Below are 16,294 nucleotides of genomic sequence, written 5' to 3'. Positions count from 1 at the left end.
AAGAAGAATGGATAAACAGAAGTTGCACTAAACATAAACAAAATGTTCAATAATACCACAATTCACAGTTGATAATAACATAATGCTTATAATCTCAAAATAATCTCATTCTTGAACTTACGTCAGTTAACTTATGACAAAACTTCAACGTACGAAACACGGGATGTAACAGGTGCTATCACAGCTAGATAAGATTTTGGGTCGTGACAAGAGAGAAGAGAGAAGAAACGATAAGAGGGAATAATCTATTCACTGAATAATATTTCGAACAACAACCAATAGATATATAACAAAATTTGACTTTGGATTCCCTATTATTACTCTAAGACTGACACCTATCCACAATCCACTAACAGTCTTTTTGGACTTAATTGAAATGTCAATACTAATCTAGGGATCTCCATTGGCATAATTTAATACTACAACTTGAATTTAAACATAGACCAATTGTAAAATTAAAAACTTCAGAAAGTCGTAACAATCCATCCTCCTTCAGAGCCTGGTCCTTAAGTTTCATCAAAATCTGGGAACTGGGACCTGATGAAATTGTAGTCTTCCCAAGTAGCTTCTCCAGGTAGTAAGTTGGCACACTGAAAAACTTGAGTTATGGCTTTACTTCCCTTTTTTCTCCATTATCCTATCCAGTACAACAACATGTTCTACCAAAGGTTGTCCCTCTAGAGAACTGATAGGTGAATCAATTAAAGATATAGTCTGAGGTCTCACCTTCTTCTTGGGTTGAGAAATGTGAAATACAAGATGTATCTTAGCCGAAGGGGGCAACTTCAACTTCTATGCAACAGGTCCAACTTTTTGAATAATCTACTAAGGGCCATAAACCTTAGAAGCCAACTTCAAACTCCTTTTTACTGCCACAAATATTTGTCTGTATGATTGTAGCTTAAAAATAAATCAGTCACATACTTCAAACTTTCTCTCAGTCCTCTTCTCGCCAGCATAAATTTTCATTATGTTCTGAGCCTTTTTCGGGTTTTCACCACTTTGGCCATCACCTGTCTTTTCTTAAGTATCTCATCAGTAGCAGCTACTCTAGTCTGTGCAACCAACTCAAAGGATAATTGTAGAGGATCATAACCATATATTACCTTGAAACTAGTCATCTTCAATGAAATATGGTAAGTATTGTTGTACCAAAACTCAGCTAAATGCAATTATTTATTCCATTCCCTAGGCTTATGTATTGTCATGCACCTTAAGTAGTTTTTAGACACTTATTCAACATTTTTGTTTGTCCATCCATTTATGGATGATAAGCAAAGTTATAAAGTAGACGCACTTGCAAATACTTGAAAAGTTCTTTCCAAAAATTGGTGATAAATAGTTTGTCTTTTTTTTGAAACTATGCTCTTAGGTAGTCCATGTAATTTATAGATTGTATCCATGAATAACTTTTCCACTTGAGATGTTGTGAAGGGGTGAGCTAAGGAAAGAAAATAGACATATTTGCTATACCTGTCCACTATTACTAGAATAGTGTCCTAACCTTTAGATTTTGGTAAGTTCTCAATGAATCCATTGAGATATGTTCCCAAGCCTTCTCAGGCACAAGTAGTGGTTGTAGAAGTCCAAGATAGTCCACATACTCATTTTTACATCTCTGACATTCCTCACACTCCTGCACAATTAGCTTCACATTCTTGATCATTGAAGGCCAATAGAACATTGTCTTCACTCTTTGGTATGTAGCCATCACACCTCAATGTCCTCCCAATTAAGAGTTATGTATAATTGTGATTGATGTCTTAGGTTCCCATGATTGCTAATCCAAACTTTCTTTTGTGCCTTAGTAAACCCTACTATAGAGTGATATCCATAATAATAGTTGGATTAGTGGTGTGATTAGAAATAGGTTGCATCACTTCTTGATCTCCTTCATAACTAGCCGCCACTTCTTCAAACCATTTGGGCTACAATTGACTTACTACAAGGCACTGTGGCTGGTTGCTATTTCACTTCTCCTTGATAAGGCATCAGCTACAATATTTTTTACTCCTTTTTTATATTGAATTTCATAGCTCAATTCCATCAGCTTGGTTAAGCCTTTGTGTTGCAAGGAAGTGGTAATATTTTGTTCTTGCAAAAATTTCAAACTAAAATGATCAGTTTTAATTATGAAGCGGTGTGGGTGCAAGTAGTGCCTGCACCTTTCCACTGCTATCAAAAGAGCAATCGACTTTTTATCATAAGTTGATAATCTTTGATACCTTTTGCTTAAGGACTGATCATGAACGCTAATGGACTCTTTTCTTGTATCAATACAACTCCCACCCCAGTGTTGCATGGTTCTACTTCAAGAATGGAAGGATCGCTAAAGTAATGTAGGTTCAATACTGGAGCTTTGGTCATAGCCTTTTTCGGTTGCTTCAAGGCTCTAATTGAAGCTTCCCTTACTCAATAAATTAGTTAAGGGCCAATTGAGTTATGCATACTTTGTAACAAACTTCCTGTAATATCTAGTCAGACCTAGAAAACCTCTCAACTCCTTCACAGTAGCAGATTGTGGCACTCTAACAATGAAATTAATCTCTTGTACTCAATGCTTACACCCTTTCCTGAAATAATGTGCCCAAGAAACTCAACTTGTGGTTGAGAAAAGTCACACTTACTTCTTTAGCAAATAGCTTATTCCTTTTCTTTAGCTGCAATACTACTTCAGGGTGTAGTAGGTGATCTTTCATAGTCTTGCTATACACCAAAATATCATCAAAATACATCAATATAAACATTCTCAATTTCTCTTTAAAGAGTTCATTCACTAAGAACTAGAAAGTAGAAGAGGCATTTGTTAGTCCAAATGGCATGACTCTAAACTACCACATCCCATGGTGGGTTAAAAAGGCAATTTTATGCTCATATTCGGTATTGATTCTCACCTAGTATCCAGACCTGAGATCCACCTTAGAGAACACAATAACCCCATGTAATTCATCCTACAAATCATCAATCATAGGGATAAGAGACTTATTTTTAATGGTCAAGGCATTCAACCATCTATAATCGACACAAAGCCTCCTCAAGTGACTTTCTTTTTACCAAGTAAGGTAGGGGGAGAAAAGGATGAATGAATAAAATCACTATTTATGCCTCAAGCATATCATTTATTATTGAATCTTTTACATTCTGTTGATCATGAGAGTACCTGTAAGGTCTCAAATTGAACGGCTATGCATCAGGAACCATGTTTATTGCATGATCACAACTCCTTTTAGGTGAAAATTTAGTTGGTTCTTGAAACACTTCTATGTAAGTTGACAATAGCCTTTCCACAATAGGATTTATCACCTCTTTTCCAGTTGTTGCATTCCTAGAGTTCTTCATACATATTTCAGTCAACACCTTACAAGTTTCACACTGCAACATTCTCCCGAGTGCTTCACTATCAATTGATGTCACTTCAAGCTTCTCATTTATGCCCCATAAGGTTACAATCTTACCTTCCTTTTGAAAGGATAAGTTGCGTGGCTGGGTATTCAGTACTATTAGAACAAAAAGGTCAAGCCATTCCATCACTAGGACCATATCACAACCCCCAACCTTCATAAGCTTAATATTGAATGAAAACACTTCATCTTGCATTTTCCAAGAAAATAAATGGCATTCCTTATTGCAGTACATGGATTCACCATTTTCCACCAATACTTTTAAATATACTGTACTAGGCTACACTTGTAACCTTAAGTAGTTGGATACATAAGGATCAACAAAAGAGTGGGTGGAGCCACTATCAATTAGCACAATCAAGAAATCATTTTAGCAAAGCCAAGTAACTTAATGATAGAAGTAGAGCTACCTAATCCAAGCACTAAATTAATTGAAACTTCAACTTGTTCTTCTATATTTTACTCAAAGGTTTATGTGACATCTACAAACTCGTCTATCTCTGGTTCACCTTCCACTAGCACCCCTTCCATAACATGGAAAGTCTTGTCTTTACACATATGACCTGGGTAATACCTGTCTTTACATTTATAACACAAACCCTATTCTCTCAATGCTTCAAAAGAATTTGGTTTGAGGGGAGCACTAACATGTGGCTTTTGGTTTGGGTAAGTAATTCTCAAAGGTTGGTTAGGATTTGGTAGGGCTATTGGTTTGGGATTTTGGGGGGCTCTAGGATAGGTAAGGGCTAAGGGTCTTGGGTTAGATAGGTAATAAACAGGTTTTGAGGGAATGAGTGAAGCAAAGGCTGCAAAAACTCCTCATACAATTTAGCATTCTCATAAACATCCATAATAGTTGAGGGGTTAGCTAGTAGTGGTTTCAATTCAGGTTTTAAACCACTAATATAGATAGAAACAATGTGGGTGTCATTTAATAATGGATTAATAGTGGTCATATAGCTAGTGAGTCCCTCAAATCGTTCTTGATATTGATCCACACTCCCTAACTGTATAATTTTGTTAAATTCATCCCACTATTTCCTGAGGTATAATGCTTCCAAACCTCCTGCACACCTCCATATAACTTTTGCCAAGTTACTTGTAACAACTCGACCGATCGTTTCAAACTTTAGAATTTTCATTCGGTAGCTTGAGAACTTAAGTAGCTTCATATGATGTATTATGACTTTTGTATATGGTTTGTTTTTATGTTCTAAATATTAAGGATTGATGTCACGACCCCAACCCCGGTCGTGATGGCACCCAACACATTGCTAGGCAAGCCTGACCAACTATCAACCACAACCCATTTTCTTATAAAATCCAATATCAGCTAACACAGTTTAATTATCAAATTAATATTATAAGGTTCTGAAACAGCAAGTTAAATATGCGGAAGTCAAAAGATAATACTACTACATAGCCCACCCCGATCCGGTGTCACAAGTCTCGAGCCTCAAATACAAATTCAATAGCCTACTACACAAACAGTCTAGGAATGCGAAATACAATAGAAAGGAAGGGAAAAATCAGGGTTGCGGATGCCATGCAGCTACCTCGATACTCCCGGATAATGCTGATCGACTGGAAAGCTCTAACTCAGCCTCTGGAATACCTGGATCTACACGCAAGGTGCAGAGAGTAATGTGAATACTCCGACCCAGTGAGTAATAAGCATAAATAATGACCGAGAGTAAGAGATCACGTATACACAGGGTAATCTATAATGCGACAGTTAAACAAGTAGTATAAAAGAAATAAACCAATGAAAAGCAGAATGAGATAATTCTACAACAGATAAGCAGTTAAGTGACAGACAGTTACAGAAAAATCAACACGTAGAACAGTACCAGCCCCTCGGGCTCTCTCTCTCATATCATAATTGGGTACCCGCGCTCACGGGGGGTGTGCAGACTCCGGGAGAGGCCCCTTACGACCCAAGCGCAATATCAAGCCATCTCGTGGCATCAAATCTAGGCCCTCAGCCTCATATCAGTATCAGCCACCTCGCGGCGTAAATATGAATCTCAGGCCCTCGGCCTTATATCAGTATCATTGTATCCTCACATCTGGCCCTCGACCATACTCAGTCCAGAAATCACATAAGCCCCTCGGGCATTAGTAAAACAGTAGTCCTCAGCCTAAACATCATTTAAAATATCATTTTAGTTCCAAAACCGAGTAAAAAGTGGTTGAGTTGTAAAAACAGTGGAAACAGTACGACTGAGTTCAAGTAGTAAGTCAAAACAGTGAGGAAATAGTGATAAAAATCCTCGGAGGGTTCAAATAGTTGGCACGAATTCCAAATATGACAATCTGTCCAAATAATGATGATAACAAATACGTTTCAATCAAATACGCGGTAAAATCATCAATCGGGATGGGCCAAGTCACAATCCCCAATAGTAAACGACGCCACGCTCATCATCAAGCACGTGTCTCACCTCAATATAGCACTACGATGTGCAAATTCGGGGTTTCAAACCCTCAGGACATCATTTACATTCATTACTCACCTCAAACCGGCTAAATCTCTAGCTCGCGACGCCCTTGCCTCTCAAATCGGCCTCCTCGCGCGTCGAATCTGACCAAAACCAGAATGAATATGTCACAATATGCTAAGGAAACAAAGCCCAAGCGAAAACAATCGAAAAATATCAAAAAATCCCGAAGTTAGCAAAACTCGAGCCCCGGGCCCACTTCTCGAAACTCAGAAATTTTCACATCATTAGATGCTTTATCTCCCCACGAGTTCATACATATCAAAAACACCAGAATCGGAGTTCAACTGACCCCTCAAATCCTTAATTTAAGCCCTCTTAAACTCAAGCCCTAAACCTCCATTTTTAGTCCATTAATTCCTTATATTTCAGTCCTAATTCATGGAATACCACCATAGAAGTGTGTTTTAAGTCCAAAATCCTTACCTTATCAAAGTTCCCTTGAAATCTCTCTTCAAAATTACCCAAAAACTCTAAGTCCGAAATTAAAAATGGTTAAACCCTTCAAAAATCGCGAAGAAGAAACATATATACCTTCTGCCTAGACATAACAGCATCTGCGGTCCAACAGCCGCTTCTGCGGTACCGTTTCTGCGGTCATTTCTCCGCATATACGGAATTTCACTTAACGGACCAACACCGCATCTGCGGTCCACTCGCCGCTTCTGCGGCTCCGCAGGTGCGGTCCCTCTTCCGCATCTGCGGTTCCAGGCCTTATTTAGCCTTTCCGCTTCTGCGATCGAATCAACGCATCTGCGATACCGCACCTGCAGTCCCCAAACCGCAGGTGCGAAAACACCAGAAGCAGCAGAAAAAACCGCAATTACTCAAGTTCCAAAACTTCCCGTTAGCCATCCGAAATCACCCCGAGGCCCCCGGGACCTCAACCAAAAGCACCAACACAACCCAATACCTCATTCAAACTTGTTCGAATCATCAAAACACCTCAAACAATGCCAAATCCATCAATTCACATCGAATTCAAGCCTAAGTTTTCTAAAAACTTCCGAAATACATTTTCGATTCAAAATCCAACTAAACCACGTCCGAATGACCTGAAATTTTGCACACACATCCCAAATGACATAACAAAGCTACAACAACTCTCGGAATTCCATTCCGACCCTTGGATCAAAATCTCGCCAACCAACCAGAAATCGCCAAAATACTAACTTCGCCAATTCAAGCCTAATTCTACTCCGGACCTCCAAAACCAATTCTGATCACACTCCTAAGTCATAAATCATCTCCCGAAGATAACCGAACCATCAGAACTCACATCTGATCCCTCTAACACATAAGTCAATATCCGTTTGACTTTTTCAACTTAAACCTTCTTAAAAGAGACTAAGTGCCTCATTTCTTACCAAATCCACTCTGAACGCAAACTAATCAACTCGATCACATAAAACACGAATAACGAAGCATAAAGAAGTAGAAATAGGGAAAATGGAGCGGTAATCATGAGACGACTGGCCGGGTCATCACATCCTCCCCAACTTAAACAAACGTTCGTCCTCGAACGAGTCAAGAAACATACCTGAAGCCTCAAATGGATGAGGATATCTGCTCTGCATCTCCCGCTCGGTCTCCCAGGTAGCCTCCTCCACGGGCCGACCTCTCCATTGCACTTTCACTAAAGCTATATCCTTTGATCTCAACTTCCGAACCTGATGGCCCAAAATAGCTACTGGCTCCACATCAAAGGTCAAATTATCACCCAACTAAACCGTGCTGAAGTCCAAAACATGAGACAGATCCTCGATATACTTTCGGAGCATAGAAACATGAAATACCAGATGCACATTCGACATACTGGGTGGAAAAGCAAGCTCATAAGCCACATCCCCAATCCTCCGAAGCACCTCAAAAGCCCAATAAACCGCGGACTCAACTTTCCTTTCTTCCCAAATCTCATAACACCCTTCATGGGCGAAACCTTCAACAAGACCTTCTCACCCACCATATAGGACACATCCCGAACCTTTCAGTCCGCATAACTCTTCTGATGCGACTGCGCTATACGAAGCCTCTCCTGAATCACCTTCACCTTCTCTAAGGCATCCTGAACCAAATCTGTCCCCAATAGCCTAGCCTCGCCGGGCTCGAACCAACCAACTGGAGATCTACACCGCCTCCCATACAAAGCCTCATATGGAGCCATCTGAATACTCGACTGGTAGCTGTTGTTGTAGGCAAATTCGACAAGCGGTAGAAACCTATTCCCATGAACCTCTGAAATCAATAACACAAGAACGCAACATGTCCTCCAATATCCGAATAGTACGCTCGGACTACCCATCCGTCTGAGGATGAAAAGCTGTGCTCAACTCCACCTGAGTACCCAACTCTCGCTGAACAGACTTCCAAAACTAGGAAGTAAACTGAGTACCTCTATCTGAGATGATGGAAACCGGAACACCATACAACCAAACAATCTCCCGGATATATATATCTCTACTAACCGCTCTGAAGAATAAGTAGTACACACAGGAATGAAGTCCGCAGACTTGGTCAGCCGATACACAATCAGCCAAATAGCATCGAACTTCTTCAAAGTCCGTGGAAGTCCAACAACAAAGTCTATAGTAATCCTCTCCCACTTCCACTCGGGAATAACCATCTGCTGAAGCAAGCCACCCGGTCTCTGATGCTTATATTTTCCCTGCTGAAAGTTGAGACACCGAGCTACAAATCCCACAATATCTTTCTTCATTCTTCTCCACCAATAGTGTTGCCTCCAATCCTGATACATCTTCGCGGAACCCGGATGAATGGAATACCGCGAGCTATGGGCCTCCTCCAGAATCAACTATCTAAGCCCATCCACATTGGACACACAAATCCGGCCCTGTATACTCAATACTCCATCATCGCCGATGGTCACATATCTAGCATCATCATGCTGAACTCTGTCCCTAAGGACAAGCAAATGCGAATCATCATACTGGTGCTCTCTGATGCGATTATACAAGGAAGACTAAGAAATCACACACGCCAACACCCGACTAGGCTCCGAAATATCCAACCTCACGAACCGATTGGCCAAGGCTTGAACATCAACTGCTAGGGGTCTCTCCCCAACTGGATTATATGCCAAACTCCCCATACTCACTGCCTTTCGGCTCAAAGAATTGGCTACCACATTGGCCTTTCCCGGATGGTACTATATAGTGATATCATAATCCTTGAGCAACTCCAACCATCTCCGCTGCCTCAAATTAAGATCCTTTTGCCTGAACAAATGTTGAAGACTTGATCGGTGAATACCTCACAAGATACTCCATACAAATAATGCCTCCCAATCTTCAATGCATGAACTATGGCGGCCAACTCCAAATCATGAACATGGTAGTTCTTCTCATGGGGCTTCGACTGACGAGAAGCAAAAGCAATAACTCTACCCTCCTGCATCAATACACAACCAATCCCAACTCTCGAAGCATCACAATACACGGTATATGAACCTGAAGTTGATGGCAAAACCAATACTGGAGCTATGGTCAAAACTGTCTTGGGCTTCTGAAAGCTCTCCTCACACTCGTCCGACCATACAAATGAAACACCCTTTTGAGTCAACTTGGTCAAGGGCGATGCGATAGATGAGAATCCCTAAACAAACCGGTGATAATAGCCTGCCAACCCAATAAAGCTACAAATCTCTGTGGCTGAGGACGATCTAGGCCAACTCTGAACCACCTCAATCTTCTTTGGATCAACCTGAATACCCTCGCTGGACACCACGTGCCCCAAGAAAGCCACTGAACTGAGCCAAAACTCACACTTGGAGAATTTTGCATAAAGCTTCTCCTCCCTCAATCTCTGCAACACAACTCTCAAATGCTCCGCGTGCTCCTCCTAACTATGCGAGTATACCAGAATATCATCAATGAATACTATAACGAATGAATCAAGATAAGGATAGAACACGTTGTTCATTAAATGCATGAATGCTGCTGGGACATTGGTTAGCCCGAAAGACATAACAAGAAACTCATAATGACCATATCTGGTCTTGAAAGCAGTCTTAAGAATAACTGAATCCCTGATCTTCAACTGGTGATAACACAAACGGATATAAATCTTGGAGAACACCCTCGCTTCCTGAAGCTGGTCAAATAAATCATCAATCCGAGGCAAAGGATACTTGTTCTTAATTGTTACCTTGTTCAATTTCCTATAATCAATGACATTCTCATTGTGCCATCATTCTTCTTCATAAACAGAACCAGCGCTCCCCAAGGTGACACACTAGGCCGAATGAACCCCTTATCTAGGAGTTCCTGAAGCTGTTCTTTCAATTCTTTCAACTTCGTTGGTGCCATACGATATGGCGGAATAAAACTGGGCTGAGCGCCCGACACCAGGTCAATACCAAAATCAATATCCCTGTCCGGTGGCATACCCGACAGGTCTGCAGGAAATATATCGGGAAAATCCCTCACAACTGGTACAAAATCAATACTTGGAGTCTCAGCTCCAACATCCCTCACAAATGTTAGATATGAAAGACAACCCTTCCCAACCATACGCTAGGCCTTCAAGAAAGAGATCACTCTACTAGGAACATAATCAGTCACACCACGCCACTCGATTCGCGGCACACCCGGCATAGCCAAAGTGACTGTCTTAGCATGACAGTCTAGAATAGCATGACACGGAGATGACCAATCCATGCCCAAAATGACATCAAAATCTATCATGCTCAATAGCAATAGATTCACTCGGGTCTCCAGACCCCTAATAGTCACCATACATGACCGGTATACACGGTCAACAACAATAATATCGCCAACCAGGGTAGATACATGAATAGGTAAAGCAAGAAACTCATGGGGCGTACCTAAATAACGATCAAAGTATGATGACACATAAGAAAAGGTGGAACCGGGATCAAATAATACAGAGGCATCTCTGTGGCAGACTGAGACAATACCTGTAATGACAGCATCTGAAACAATAACATCGGGTCTAGTTGGAAGTGCATAGAAACGAGCCTGGCCACCGCTTGATCGACCTCCCCCTGTGGGGCAACCCCTGGCTGCCTGACCTCCACCCCTAGCTGGTTGGGCAGGTGGTGAAGTAACTGGAGAAAAAGTCGAGGGCTGACCCCTCTACTGGGACGAACTAGCAACACGACGAGGACACTGCCTCCACACATGCCCAAACTCTCCACACTCAAAATAACTCCCAGGTGCTGGAGAAGGGGACTGAAGGGAACCCCTCACACTGGAGTGACTAGCTGATGCACTCGGCATAGAAGAACCCTGAGCTGACGGGGCACGAGATGAACTCTAAGTTGGGAGGGCGTTGAGTGATTGCTGGCCCTGCTGAGACACATGATGACCATGACCTGAAGATGCCTCGCGATACTCTGGACGGGCTGACTAAGTAGGCCTGAAAGACCGACCTCTACCATACTAGAACTGGCCCCTCGAAGGAGCACCACTAAAACTGCCCGATCCTCGAGGCCTCTTGGCCTCCCTCTCCTCTCGATCCTAACGGCGGACCGTCTCAATCTCGTGAGCGATATCAACCACCTCCTCGAACGTAGCACCCAACACTCTCTCTGGTCATAAGAATACGGAGGTGATAGTTAAGGCCATCAACAAATCTCTTGATCCTCTCACGATCTATCGGAACCATCATGACGGCATGACGAGACAACTCAGAAAACCTTGACTCATACTGTGACACAGTCATATACCCCTGCCTCAACCACTCAAACTGTCTACGCAGCTCTTATCTGTGAGACTGCGGCACATACTTCTCTAGAAAGAGAATGGAGAACTCATGCCAAGTTAGGGGCGCTGCTCCCACAGGCCTACGTCTCTCATACGCCTCCCACCAAGTGAAGGCAGCCCCAGAAAACTGAAAGGTAGTACATTCCACACCACTAGACTCAAGAATCCCAGCTGTACGGAGCATCCGCTGACACTTATCTAGAAAACCCTGGGCATCCTCGCCCTCAACACCACTAAATGATGAAGGCTGGAGTCTACCAAACCTCTTAAGATGACGCTGCTCATCATCCAGCATAACTGGCACAACAAACTCCTAAGCTGGTGCAACCGGATGGGCTGGAGGTGCTCCCGGCGTCTGAAGTCCCTACACTACCTGCTCAGGTGTGCGAGCAGAGGGGGTTTGATCGCCTCCCATGAAGTACCTGCTGCTATGGTGGCTAAAACTGCCTGAGCCAGGCCAGTACAAACTGATAAGATCTGTGCCAAGGCCTCCTGAAGACCCGGAATGACAATGGGCACAACTGGTGCCTGAACTGGTGTTGTTGGAGCATCCAAAGCTGGAGCCTGATCCCGAGTTAGGGCAGCTGGTGGATCTACAGGTGCTGCCCTCGCTGCTCTGCCTCTGCCACGACCACGACCGCATCAACTGCCTCTGGTGGTCTCAGCTGGTGGCACTGGTGGTCGTCCACCTCGTCCAGTAGCTCGCGTCCTCACCATCTGCGAGAGAATGGAATAACAGAAGTTTAGTACTCGGACCAACAAGTTCACACGACAAGAGTTTCAAGAATATGAAGTTTTTCCTAAAGGTTCTGCAGCCTCTCAAGGATAAATACAGACGTCTCCGTATCGATCCGCGAGACTCTACTAAATCGGCTCTTGGCTTGCGAGACCTATGTAACCTAGGCTCTAATACCAACTTGTCACGACCCCAACCCCGGTCGTGATGGCGCCCAACACATTGCTAGGCAAGTCTGACCAACTATCAACTACAACCCATTTCCTTATAAAATCCAATATCAGCTAACATAGTTTAATTATCAAATTAACATAATAAGGTTCTGAAATAGCAAGTTAAATATGCGGAAGTCAAAAGATAATACTACTACATAGCCCACCCCGATCCGGTGTCACAAGTCTTGAGCCTCTAATACAAATTCAACAGCCTACTACACAAACATTCTAGGAATGTAGAATACATTAGAAAGGAAGGGAGAAATCAGGGTTGCGGATGCCATGAAGCTACCTCAATACTCCCGGATAATGCTGATCGACTGGAAAGCTCTCACTCAGCCTCTGGAACACCAGGATCTGCACGCAAGGTGCAATGAGTAATGTGAGTACTCCGACCTAGTGAGTAATAAGCATAAATAATGACTGAGAGTAAAAAATCATGTATACATAGGGTAATCTATAATGCGACAGTTAAACAAGTAGTAAGTTAAACAAGTAGTATAAAAGCAATAAACCAATGAAAAGCGGAATGAGATAATCCTACAACAGATAAATAGTTAAGTGACAGATAGTTAAAGAAAAATCAACACGTAAAACAGTACCAGCCCCTCGGGCTCTCTCTCTCTCTCATATCACAACTGGGTACCCGCGTTCACTGGGGGTGTGCAGACTACGGGAGGGGCCCCTTACGGCCCAAGCACAATATCAAGCCATCTCGTGGCATCAAATCTAGGCCCTCGACCTCATATCAGTATCAGCCACCTCGTGGCGTATATATGTATCTCGGGCCCTCGGCCTCATATCAGCATCATTGTATCCTCACATCTGGCCCTCGGTCATACTCAATCCAGAAATCACATATGCCCCTCGGGCATTAGTAAAACAGTAGTCGTCAGCCCAAAACATCATTTAAAATATCATTTTAGTTCCAAAATCGAGTAAAAAGTGGCTGAGTTGTAAAAACAGTGGAAAACAGTATGACTGAGTTCAAGTAGTAAGTCAAAACAGTGAGGAAAGAGTGATAAAAATCCCCGGAGGGTTCAAATAGTTGGCACAAAGCCCAAATATGGCAATCAGTCCAAATAATGATGATAACAAATACGTTTCTATCAAATACGCTGTAAAATCATCAATCGGGACGGACCAAGTCACAATCCCCAATAGTAAACGACCCCACGCTCATCATCAAGTGCGTGTCTCACCTCAATATAGCACTACGATGTGCAAATCCGGGGTTTCAAACCCTCAGGACATCATTTACATTCATTACTCACCTCAAACCGGCTAAATCTCTAGCTCGCAATGCCCTTGTCTCTCAAATTGGCCTCTTCGAGCGTCGAATTTGACCAAAACCAGAACGAATACATCACAATATGCTATGGGAACAAAGCCCAAGCGAAAAAATAGAAAAATATCAAAAAATCCCAAAATTAGCAAAACCCGAGCCTCGGGCCTACTTTTCAAAACTGAGAAATTTTCACATCATTAGATTCCTTATCTCCCCACGAGTTCATAAATATAAAAAATATAAGAATCAGAGTTCAATTGACCCCTCAAATCCTTAATTTAAGCCCTCTTAAACTCAAGCCCTAAACCTCCATTTTTAGTCCATTAATTCCTTAAATTTCAGTCCTAATTCATGGAATACCACCATAGAAGTGTGTTTTAAGTCCAAAATCCTTACCTTATCGAATTTCCCTTGAAATCTCTCTTCAAAATCGCCCAAAAACTCTAAGGCCGAAGTTAAAAATGGTTAAACCCTTCAAAAATCGCGAAGAAGAAACATGTATACCTTCTGCGCAGACCTAATCGTATCTGCGCTCCAATAGCCGATTCTGCGGTACCGCTTCTGCGGTCATTTCTTCACATCTGCAGAATTTCACTTAACGGACCAACACCGCATCTACGGTCCACTCGCCGCTTCTGCGGCTCCGCAGGTGCAGTCCCTCTTCCGCATCTGCGGTTCCAGGCCTTATTCAGCCTTTCCGCTTCTGCGATCGAATCAACGTATCTGCGATACCGTACCTGCGGTCCCCAAACCGCAGGTGCGAAAATACCAGAAGCAGTTGAAAAAACTGCAATCACTCAAGTTCCAAAACTTCCCGTTAGCCATCTGAAATCACCCCGATGCCCCCGGGACCTCAACCAAAAGCACCAACACAACCAAATACCTCATTCAAACTTGTTCCAATCATCAAAACACCTCAAACAACGCCAAATCCATCAATTCACATCGAATTCAAGCCTAAGTTTTCTAAAAACTTCCGAAATACGTTTTCGATCAAAAACCCAACCAAACCACATCCGGATGACCTGAAATTTTGCACACACATCCCAAATGATATATCGAAGCTACAACAACTCTCGGAGTTCCATTCTGACTTTTGGATCAAAATCTCGCCAACCAACCGGAAATCGCCAAAATACTAACTTCGCCAATTCAAGCCTAATTCTACTCCAGACCTCCAAAACCAATTCTGATCACACTCATAAGTCATAAATTACCTCCCGAAGCTAACCGAACCATCAGAACTCATATCCGAGCCCTTTAACACATAAGTCAAAATTCGGTTGACTTTTCCAACTTAAACCTTTTTAAAAGAGACTAAGTGCCTCATTTCTTACCAAATCCACTCCGAACGTAAAATAATCAACTCGATCACATAAAACACGTATAACGAAGTGTAAAGAAGTAGAAATAGGGAAAACAAAGTGGTAATTCATGAGACGACTGGCCGGGTCGTAACAATTAACTTGATAGAGTGATCCTCCAATTTGAAAGCTTTAAGTTGGTAGAGTTGATCAGATTTGACTTTTGAGAAAATGACCTCAGAATTAGGGTTTGATGGTTTCAATAATTTCATATGGTAATTTTGGACTTCACCATATGTTCGAATTTTAATTCATATTTTTCTGGAAGGCTTTGGATCTATTTGTCAAAAGTTAGCAATTTGAAGAATTGGAGTGTTTGTACGTTTGACCGGGAATTGACTTTGGTGTAATAAAACTCCTATTGAGTTTTGAGACCTTAGATAGTTCCTAATAGTTGATATGAACTTGTGCATAAAGTTTGGTTGTTATTCAGAACATCTAAGTGTGATTCAGACGCATTCGACGAAGTTTGAATATTTGAAAGTTAAGAGATAGATTCGATCTTCAATTATTGGTTTTGACATTGTCACTCATGTTTTGAGACTTTAGAAAAGTTATAATAGGGCATATGGACTTGTTGGAATAAATGGACGAGGTTCTAGGGGCTCAAATGTTATTCTGGGTAGTTTCGGACCATTTCAGTTGAGTTTGGGATTGTTGGTGCTACTACTTTGCAATTGCGAACATTTGATTGCAATTACAACCTCCGTATTTGCGAACTTCTAGTTGCAATTGCGAACCTTCGTCGCAATTGCGAACCTATGGCCACTATTGCAAACTCCGTAATTGTGAACCTGTGGTCACAAATATGGAGTTCTAGATGAGGTAAGTATTTTGCCTAATCTTATTGTGAGGGAATAACCCTTAGGATATGACCTTATTTGTATAATTGAAATATTTGAGAAGAGATGTATATGTGAGGTGAGAAGTGTATATACTGGTGCCATGTATGATTCATGATTGTAGAAGTCTTAAGGTTGTATCATGCCTTATTTTGGATACTGTGCTTCCTGCTATCATGCTCTATATGTCTATATGCCTACAT

At 42.0% G+C, this 16,294-nt stretch overlaps 1 long non-coding RNA gene across 2 annotated transcripts in view; it reads left to right on the top strand.

The window, feature by feature from the left end:
- Positions 1-263: 263 nt before the first annotated feature.
- LOC107817502 (uncharacterized) overlaps positions 264-16,294 on the top strand; it is a 38,537-nt gene continuing 22,506 nt past the window's right edge. For both annotated transcript variants that reach the window (XR_012695565.1, XR_001655204.2), the window contains exon 1: positions 264-1,136. This is a non-coding gene — a long non-coding RNA (uncharacterized LOC107817502). The remainder of the gene's footprint in view (positions 1,137-16,294) is intronic.

The sequence above is a fragment of the Nicotiana tabacum genome, chromosome 10, assembly GCF_000715075.1.
Source record: "Nicotiana tabacum cultivar K326 chromosome 10, ASM71507v2, whole genome shotgun sequence".
Lineage (NCBI taxonomy): Eukaryota > Viridiplantae > Streptophyta > Magnoliopsida > Solanales > Solanaceae > Nicotiana > Nicotiana tabacum.
Note: the sequence above shows the minus strand (reverse complement) of the source record. Positions and strands in the feature narration are given on the sequence as shown.